The 8,952-nt window shown below is 44.7% G+C and overlaps 1 pseudogene; it reads right to left on the bottom strand.

Moving 5' to 3' along the window:
* Nucleotides 1-7,356: 7,356 nt before the first annotated feature.
* On the bottom strand, nt 7,357-8,159 carry LOC114614867 (annotated as a pseudogene).
* Nucleotides 8,160-8,952: the final 793 nt, after the last annotated feature.

The following is an 8,952-nucleotide window of genomic DNA, read 5'->3' as shown; positions in this document are numbered from 1 at the left end:
TTGTGCATACTAACAAGCACTCTGCCAACTGAGCAATATCCCCAGCCCATGTGCAAGGCTAAACTCTTGAGAATTATGAACACGGAGCTCCCTGAAGGATGCTGATCCACTCTCTCTTCTATCCATCCCCACTTGCTATCCACAGAGCTATGATCTTCAAGTATTTTTTAGACCACAATGTATTTTTTACTTCAATTTGCTTAAAAATTCTTCCATTTGACTCATTATATCAGCAGTGATACATATTAATCTGCAAATAGAGTCAATTGTAAATCTGTTTTGTGAAGTTTTTAATATCTCATGAGACAAGTGGAGTGGCCGAAAAGAATTATAAATCTGAGATAGAAAATCCACACTCTGGAGATTCCAGGAAGGGGCATGTTAGTGCTTCCTGGTTTGAGGGATGCTGAGGGTAACATCCTCATGTTTCCTCTGTAACTACCGGAAACTCAGTTCTGTTTCTAGCAAGGTCAGGCTGCTGCTTTCCCCAAGTAAATGTGACATGCTTTGGGTTGAAGTTCTCCTCCAGGAATAAGAAGGCTGCACCAGTGCCCTTTACTTACTGAAATTGGAGGGTCCGATCTTTTCAATTCACATTAGAGAAGGGCACAGATTGAAATTACCAAGCTGCTCTCTTTCCTGTCTGTCTGTCTGTCTGTCTGTCTGTCTGTCTGTCTGTCTCCCTCTCCCCCTCCCTTCCTCCTCTCTCTCTTCCTGAACCAGTCTCCCATCTACAGTGCTTGCAGGTTATCCTCTTAATGTCAATCACTTTAATGGCACTCACCTCCCCATAGTTGGAGACCCTGCAGAGATGAACACTCAAACAGGCATTCTGTGTCACTTTTTTATTTGAAAGGAGCTTTATTTAGTATAAAGTCTCCACACGATTCACCACAACCAATTGTAAAAGCTCTTTGAGTACTCTACCCAAGAGACGTCACAAACAGCCTCACACTTTAACGCGCAGTAGCCTTAGGAACTTCTTCCTCAAGTGGCTGGAAGGTCAGAGGTCATGAGACGTCCCTGCCAGCCCTTGGTACCTGGAGACAGAGTCTAAAGGTCGGATTGAGATGCACGTGGTCCTGCCTGCAGTTCCACTGTCCTCTCCCTTAGTCTCTTCCCACTGTGCATCCCTTTTGCTCTGCCTTGATGTCCTGGTGAGAAGTGGGTGGAGGCACACAGCGGATTGTATAACCTGACAACAAGGTCACTCAATGGTCTGGTTAAGGGGACAGTTTTATTGCAGATATGAGAGAGAACAGCCAGAGGTGTCTGAGGAGTCCCAAGCAGAGAGAGAGGAACAAGAAGACTGAGCACGGCTGGCAGAGTGGCTAGCTAGGGATTGCCTGCAAGAGACGGGAGAAGAGGGCAGAGAGATTTGACGAAGTGTTAGCTACAGCAGAAGCAGGAGCTGAAAGGGGAGGAGTGGAATACAGACGGATTTTAAGAAGAGTAGCTGGGGGCAGTTTGGATTGAGGAGGACATAAAAAAAGCCGTGATGCTGGGCCAGCATGGATTTTTGAAGTGCTGATGGTCACCAAATGCGCAGGTTAATGGAAAGCGATATGGCCCTTTAGCTAGAGGAAAGCGAAATGACTCATTTTGTGGATGGTTTAGGTCTCATAAGTTCCCGAGGAATGCTGGCTTTTATCTATCTACCAGAAATCCTCCTGTAGTCCAAGTTGAGCTGGGCCTATTAGAGGAGTCAGCTGGGGCTTCCCTTTTGGGAGTGTGTCCTTTGGACCTGACACTAATGAAATCCATCATAGGCTAAGGCCAAGGATGACCAAATTCCATACGGAGGCTGTGCTTCACATGGGATCTGCCTGTCCCTAAGCCTTGCAGTCATGGAGAGTTGAGATATTAACTACATGTAATCTTGCAGTTTAAGCATCGTGGTGCTTTGAATATGCTTGGCTCAGGGAGTGGCATTATCAGGAGGTGTGGCCTTATTAGAGTAGGTGTGGCCTTGTTGGAGGAAGTGTATCACTGTGGGAGTGGGCTTGGAGACCCTCTTCCTAGCTGTTTGTGAGATGGTCTCTCCTAGCTGCAGTTGGATCAAGATGTAAAATTCTCAGGTCCTTCTCCAGTACGTCTGCCTGCATACTGCCATGTCAGGATGATAATGGACTGAACCTCTGAGCCTGTAAGCCAGCCCCAATTAAATGTTGTCCTTTATAAGAGTTGTGTTGGTCATGGCGTCCCTTCTCAGCAATGGAAAGAAACTCTAACAAAGACAGACATCAAAAAGCAACCCAATCAATCAGGTTGTGAAGCTAGATCAAACAGTTGGGGCTAGGACCCACCTCACAAGCAGGAGTTTGTAATGTTACATTGGATAAAGTGGCTCACTCAACGGTGCGCCTGAGAGCAGCATGCCGGCTGGCAGAGAACTATTTAATCCTCTTGGAGGAGTTGTCTGGGGGTGTGAGAGGCTGTAGGACCGAGGTCATAGGTGAACTGATTCAGGTTGAGAGACTGTTTCTATCACCAGATGCTTCTTCATTCTCTATCCTGCTGATTGTGGTTTCAAATTCAGCAACAGCTTCCCCACCATAACTAGCAATTACAAGTGGAAATTCACACTTGAGAGCTACAGGTGCTGTTCAGACGCTCAAGTGTTCTGCAGTCAATTGGGTAACGTCTTTGTTGCATAAGCTGAATTAGGTGGGATACAATCAAGAGATAGCTTTAGGTTCTCTCTCTCTCTCTCTCTCTCTCTCTCTCTCTCTCTCTCTCTCTCCCTCTCCCTCTCTCTCTCCCTCCCTTCCTTTCTCTCTCTCTGCGTGCACACGCAAGATGTCTTTCTTAATTGATCTCTACCTTTTAAAAAGGTTATTATTTACTTACTTATTTATTTAACGTGTATGAGTGTTTTTCCTGTGTGTATATGTATGTACCACATGTGTGTCTAGTGTCTACAGAGATCAGAAATGGGCATTGGATCCCCTGGAACTGGAGTTGTGAATGGTTGTAAGCCACACTGTGGGTACTAGAAGATGAACCCATGTAGGAGGTATGAGGGTTCTTAACCACAGAGCCATCTCTCTAGCCTCTCTTGTACTTTTTGAGACAAGATATCTCCCCGAATTTGAGCTCACTAATTGGCTTGAGTGGTTGGCCAGCAAGCACTAGAGATACTGTCTCTGCTGCCCAAGCTCTGGGGTTATAGCCATATGCCTCTGGTTTCAGCTTTTTATTTAGGTGCTGGGAATTGAAATAAGGCTGCATTACCCATCACTTAAAAAAAAAAAACACAATGTATTCTCAGACTTAATGGTTTAAAACAATAACCATTTATTACCTAAATTTCTGTGGGCGAGGAACTCAGGAGCAGTTTGGGTACATGGCTGAATCTATATCATAATCTTCCAGTCAGGATGTTGACCAACTTCGAATGGAGGGTCAGCTTCATAGAAGGCTTGGTGAGTTAGTGCTGGTTACTGGGGGAAGTTTCTATCCTTCCCCACCTGTGCCTCTCCACAGCACTGTTTCAGAGGCTTCAGGACAAGGCAGTGCCTTCTCCCATAGGGAGTACTCAGAGAGACCCCTAAGTGGAAGCTGTAAGTCTTCTACAGAGACAGTGCTGTGTTAACAGCGCCCCCTTTGGGGGGCTAGATAACTTTTATATACACGTTGGTAGGGGCTAGAATTACTAAGGATGATAGAGTTGGCTGGTTCTTACAGTATGTTCTCTGGTCCTCAGTGATTCCTGTCCTCATGCAGAATATCCCATCCTTTTAGGACTTAGTCCAGAATCCCATAATCTGAGCTGGGTCCAGAGGCAGGTGAGGTCCCCAGGTTTAGTTCCTTCAGGGTATCAGTCTCTCTGCACCTGAAGATCTGTGACTAAAGAGACACATCATCTGCCCCTCCCACTTCTGACACAAAATGATGGGCACGTGTAGACTGACTCCTGCGGATTTCCTCCTGTTGAATGGGAACAGGAGGCAGTTTTAAGTCCAACCAGACAAATGCTGGAAGTGCTGCAATTGGGATTCAAACAGGCCCTGTTCTGGGAGTAGCTGTTCATGGCTCTTAGCTGTAAGACCTGAGGTTTTTGTTTTGCCCTCTGATCCTTTTCACTCCATTAAAGACAAGCTGTATTTTTATAGTGAAGAGCTTCCACCTCCTCTTTCCTGTCTATTAAAGTGTGTCTGAAGGTGGGTTTTTGTTTTAATGTCTTATGGTTTCTGTTCCTTCACTTCAACTCTATAGTGTTTCTGGCAATGTGTGTTCCCCAAACTTTGTACATTACCTGCATGATTTGTTGCTTTATTAGTGTAGCAAAAGCGACACTAATAAGTCTCCTTAAGATAAGTCTCTTTACGGTGGGGGTTTGTTGAAACACCTGAGGGACAATGCCGTTGGGTTTTGTAGGAGCACCGAGGTTCTCCGGAGTATTTGCTAAACGTTTTCTAAATGATGAAAACAGATTTGGAAGTCTTCCTCAGTCTAGGATCCTATGAGTTGCTCTTTGACTGAAAGCCATCCTTCATTAATACGCCTATCACCTGGGTAGTTTCAGAATCAGATAGTCTTCGGTTCTTCCTCAGTTTACCAACCCTCTCACATACTGCTATAAGGAGGAAGAAAAATCCACACAGCCTGTCTAGTACTCTGCCAGGAAATCTCCTCAGGTACGTCACCCAGTTGTGTAGGTGCATTTGTGTGTTGGTGTGTGTACATGGATGATGGAAGCCAGAGGACTGACTCTCTCTCTCTCTCTCTCTCTCTCATGGAATAAATAATTTATTTGTTTCCACAGTGGAAATCCATAGAGGTGAGGAAAACATAGCAGTTTGTTGTGATTTTGTTAAGACACTGGACTGGACGGGAAATCACCAAGTAGGCTAGGCTGGCTGGCTAACAACTGTCTGTCTCTGCCTTTCCATAGCTATGAGGACAACCATAAGTCACCATGTCTGACTTTTAAAAGAATGAGTTCTGGGGGTAAAACTTGGGTCTTCATGGCTACATAACAAAGGCTTTACCAACTGATCTATCTTCCTATCCCTTCTTTTTTTTCTTTTCTTTCTCCTCCTCTTCCTCTTCTTCCTCCTCCTCTTCTTCCCTCCCCCTTCCCCCTCTTCTTCTGTATTCATTTCATGGGACAATATTGCCAAACTTTCTATTGACACCTATTATAACAACAACAACAACAGTCATCTCTTTTCTTTTGGTTTTCAAAAATATTTCCCAGACTTTTCTTCTGAGTTCTTCACCCACAGTGTCCCTGATGTTCATTGAGCTTCTGCCATCAGTGTCTTCAATGCATTGATATTTTCACTTCTCTAAGTCTTTCCTTTGCCAATTTAGATCTGTAAACACAGTGAACATTAATGCATCCTTTCTATGGGTTGGGAGGAGTGCTGGAGCTGAGGTGTCTGGCAGTTCTGTCTTTGAGATACTGGGTCTCTTTGAACACTTTGAGCAAGGTTGTGCTCAATTGCCTGATGTGAGACATCAAATGCCTGATGTTTTGGTGCTGGCTCGTGGCAGGAAGCCCCAGTTCCTCATCATCGATGTCTCTGCAGGGCTGCTAGAGTTTGAAAGCCATGGCATCTGTCATGAATAGTCCGGAACTGAGCAAGGTGGAAGCTGCAATGTATTTTATGACCAGCTCTGAGTCACACCGTATTATTTCCTTGGCATCTTATTGGTTACATGACTTAGCTCTCTGTACAATGGGAGAGTACAGCCCAGGGTCATGACTACCAGGAGATAATAATCATTGTAGGTCATTCTGTAGTCTAGATACAAAAATGACAGGCAGATAATTACGACAGACACCTAGAAGAATGCGTTTGAATAATACTTTTTTAAAAACCACTTTTTATTGACTCTTTGTGAGTTTCTTATCATGCACCATAGTCCCCCATAGAAAACATCTCATCTTGGAAGCTGTAGTGTGTCACAGTGTGTCCTACAGTGTACCCCTCTGTGCACACATTTTCACTCGCAAATGTTCATTGCAACGAGTCATTGATCTCTGACTTCTGTGACACCATCAATATTGGTCCTCAATAGGACTCCTCCCAGTTATCCTATTGGTGTGCTATGTCATGGAGATCCTGCAGCTTTGGATCAGCAGGACAGGCACCCCCAAGTGTTTGCAAATGATATAGATCATATCTGGGGGTGGACCAACTCAAAGCCCTGGGTCTGGGCCTGGGTGGTAGCTGAGCAGGTTACCTGTTGGCTCTGTATAAAAAAGGAAATGGCCACATATGGTGACATATGCCTTTAATCCCAGCACACGAGAGGCACAGGCAGGGGGATCTCTGTGTGTTCAAGGCTACCTGGTCTGCACAGAGAAATCCTGTCTCAAAAACAAACAAACAAACAAACAAACAAAGGGCTGGAGAGATGGCCCAGCAGATAAGAGCGCTGACTGCTTTTCCAGGGGTCCTGAGTTCAATTCCCAGCAACTCCACTTGGTGACTCACAACCATCTGTAATGGGATCCAATGCTCTCTTCTGGTGTGTCTGAAGACAATGACCGTGTACTCATGTACATAAAATAAATAAATAATTCTTGTAAAAAATAAAGAAAAAAGGGAATAAAAATAAAAGAATAACCTTTAATATCATTATCTAAATGCAAAAACAAAACAACCCCCCCTCCCAAAACAAAAAACAAAACAAGATAAAAACCCAAACAAACATAGAGAAAAAAGAAAACAGGAATCCCGGCATTCCTTCTTTCTGAGCAAGAAGATTACAAATTCTTAATTTTACTTGTGTTTTTTGTTTGTTTGGCTGGCTGGTTTTTGAGACTGTATCTCTTTTTGTAGCTGGTTGTTCTGGAACTTACTATGTAGACCAGGCTAGCCTTGAACTCAGAGATCCACCTGCCTCTTCCCTGAGTGTTGAGATTAAAAACGTGTGCCACCATGCTTGGCTTTCAAGTCATAAATTTTCAATCATTTGGCAGATGATAATTTACCTCATCTTTAGAAGTAATCATGTTAACAGTTTTAAATTAGTGCTCATGGTGGATGTGTGTGTGTGTGCCTATGTGAACATGTTCACCTGAAAGAGGGAAGAATCCTTTAAAGAATTTCTGTAAAGATTCCCTCAACAGACCACTACTTAGTGAATTGAACTATTTAACATTCGCTACTAGCAAGTAAATATTTAGATTTCTTCTTTTTGACCTCTTATTTAGTTTTTATTTGTAATCTTAAACATAACTCTGCAATCTAACAAGACTTTGAGGGGAATTAGGAAAATATGGAATCCAAAGAACTTCAGGGAGAGCACAGGTTATGGTATACAGAGAGAGTCCCAGCACTCTCCTGAGCTACAGAAGGAATGGTCAACTGTAGGTAATATGTCTGCACCTCAGATGAATTAGAGTTGGTCACAGTCAATGGTGATCCTCTTGCCATTCTTGGACCCCAAATGCTCCATGGATCCATGATGCTCACGCCTTCTTTCACCTTCCCAAAGACAACATGCTTGCCATCTGTCTTAGTTAGGGTTTTACAACTGTGAAGAGACACCATGACCAAGGCAACTCTTATAAAGGACAGCATTTAACTGGGGCTGACTTACAGTTCAGAGATTTAGTCCATTATCATCAAGGCAGGAGTAGGGCAACAACCAGGCAGGCATGGTGCAGGCATGGTACATCTTTATCTGAAGGCTGCTAGTAGAAGACTGGCTTCCAGGCAGCTAGGATGAGGTTCTTAAAGCCCACCCCCACAGTGACACACCTATTCCAACAAGGTCACAGTTCCTAATCGTGCCACTCCCTGGGCTGAGTATATACAAACCATCACACCATCCAGCCACTGAGTCTTGGCAGTGCATATGAAGAACTGGGAACCGTTTGTGTTTGGTCCAGCATTTGCCATGGACAAGATTCCAGGACCCGTGTGCTTCAGGATGCAGTTCTCATCCTCAAATTTCTCGCTATAGATGGACCTGCTACCAGTGTCATATGGCATCTGTTTGTCATCACCCTGACACATGGATCCTGGAATAATTCTGCAAAAGGAGGAACCCTTCTATCCAAGTCCTTTCTCCCCAGTGCTCAGAGCACGGAAGGTTTCTGCTGTCTTTGGAACTTTGTCTGCAACCGGCTTGAAGGAGATGCAGCCTAACGGCTCACCAGTGGCCAAGACATAGAATAACATGATGGGGTTGGGCATGGCTGCATCAAGCAGTAACAGCGGACGGGTGCAGCTGCAGAGCTCCGATTTCCTCTTTTATTTGAACATCTGTCTTTGTCAAATTTTCCTTAGAAATGAAACTTAAGGAAGAAACAGAAATAGAAACAATTTCCGTAGGATTGTTTCAAACAGAAAGAGTAAGCGAAGTATAGCCAAACTGCAGTTTATGTGGCAGATCTCGGGGGTAACTGAGCATACCGCTCACACGGGCTTTCCGTCTGGGCGCTCCCAAGCCAGGCGTTTGCTGATGCAGCCACAAGACAGGAGAAGCCTGTGTCTCCACAGGCTTCTGTGGGCTGTTCCTTTCTATCCAGTGGCTCCATCAGCAGACGCCAGCACCAGTGGCATGTACAGCCAGCACTCTGATATCTCCCTCTGCGAAGTCACCAGTCTTCACTGGGGGGGTCACTCTGTGCTGTTTTGGAAAGTGCGACCAGGCAGAAAGCCGCTGTGAGCATGCTTGGTTTTTCCTGCGTTTCCTTATCTCAAGGACTCAGTTTTGTGCTAATTTATACCCTTTTCCCCTGCTTGTCAACACTCACCCAAATAGTTTACCAGACTTTAAGACTGTTTGCAGTAGGAGGACCAGTTGTTCCAGAAGCAAGAGTCAGGTGTAGTGAGGCTGGGCATGGTGGTATGCACCTTTAATTCCAGAGTAGAGGCAGTGACAGCCTGGTCTATATATCCCGTTTCAGGCTAGCCTAGGCTACATGGTTAGACCCTGTTTCAAAAAGGTGGGGCAGGGGGAAGGGACGTGAGTAGAGAGATGATT

This window comes from Grammomys surdaster, unplaced genomic scaffold, assembly GCF_004785775.1.
Source record: "Grammomys surdaster isolate TR1022 unplaced genomic scaffold, NIH_TR_1.0 126531, whole genome shotgun sequence".
In the NCBI taxonomy this organism is placed as follows: domain Eukaryota; kingdom Metazoa; phylum Chordata; class Mammalia; order Rodentia; family Muridae; genus Grammomys; species Grammomys surdaster.
Note: the sequence above shows the minus strand (reverse complement) of the source record. Positions and strands in the feature narration are given on the sequence as shown.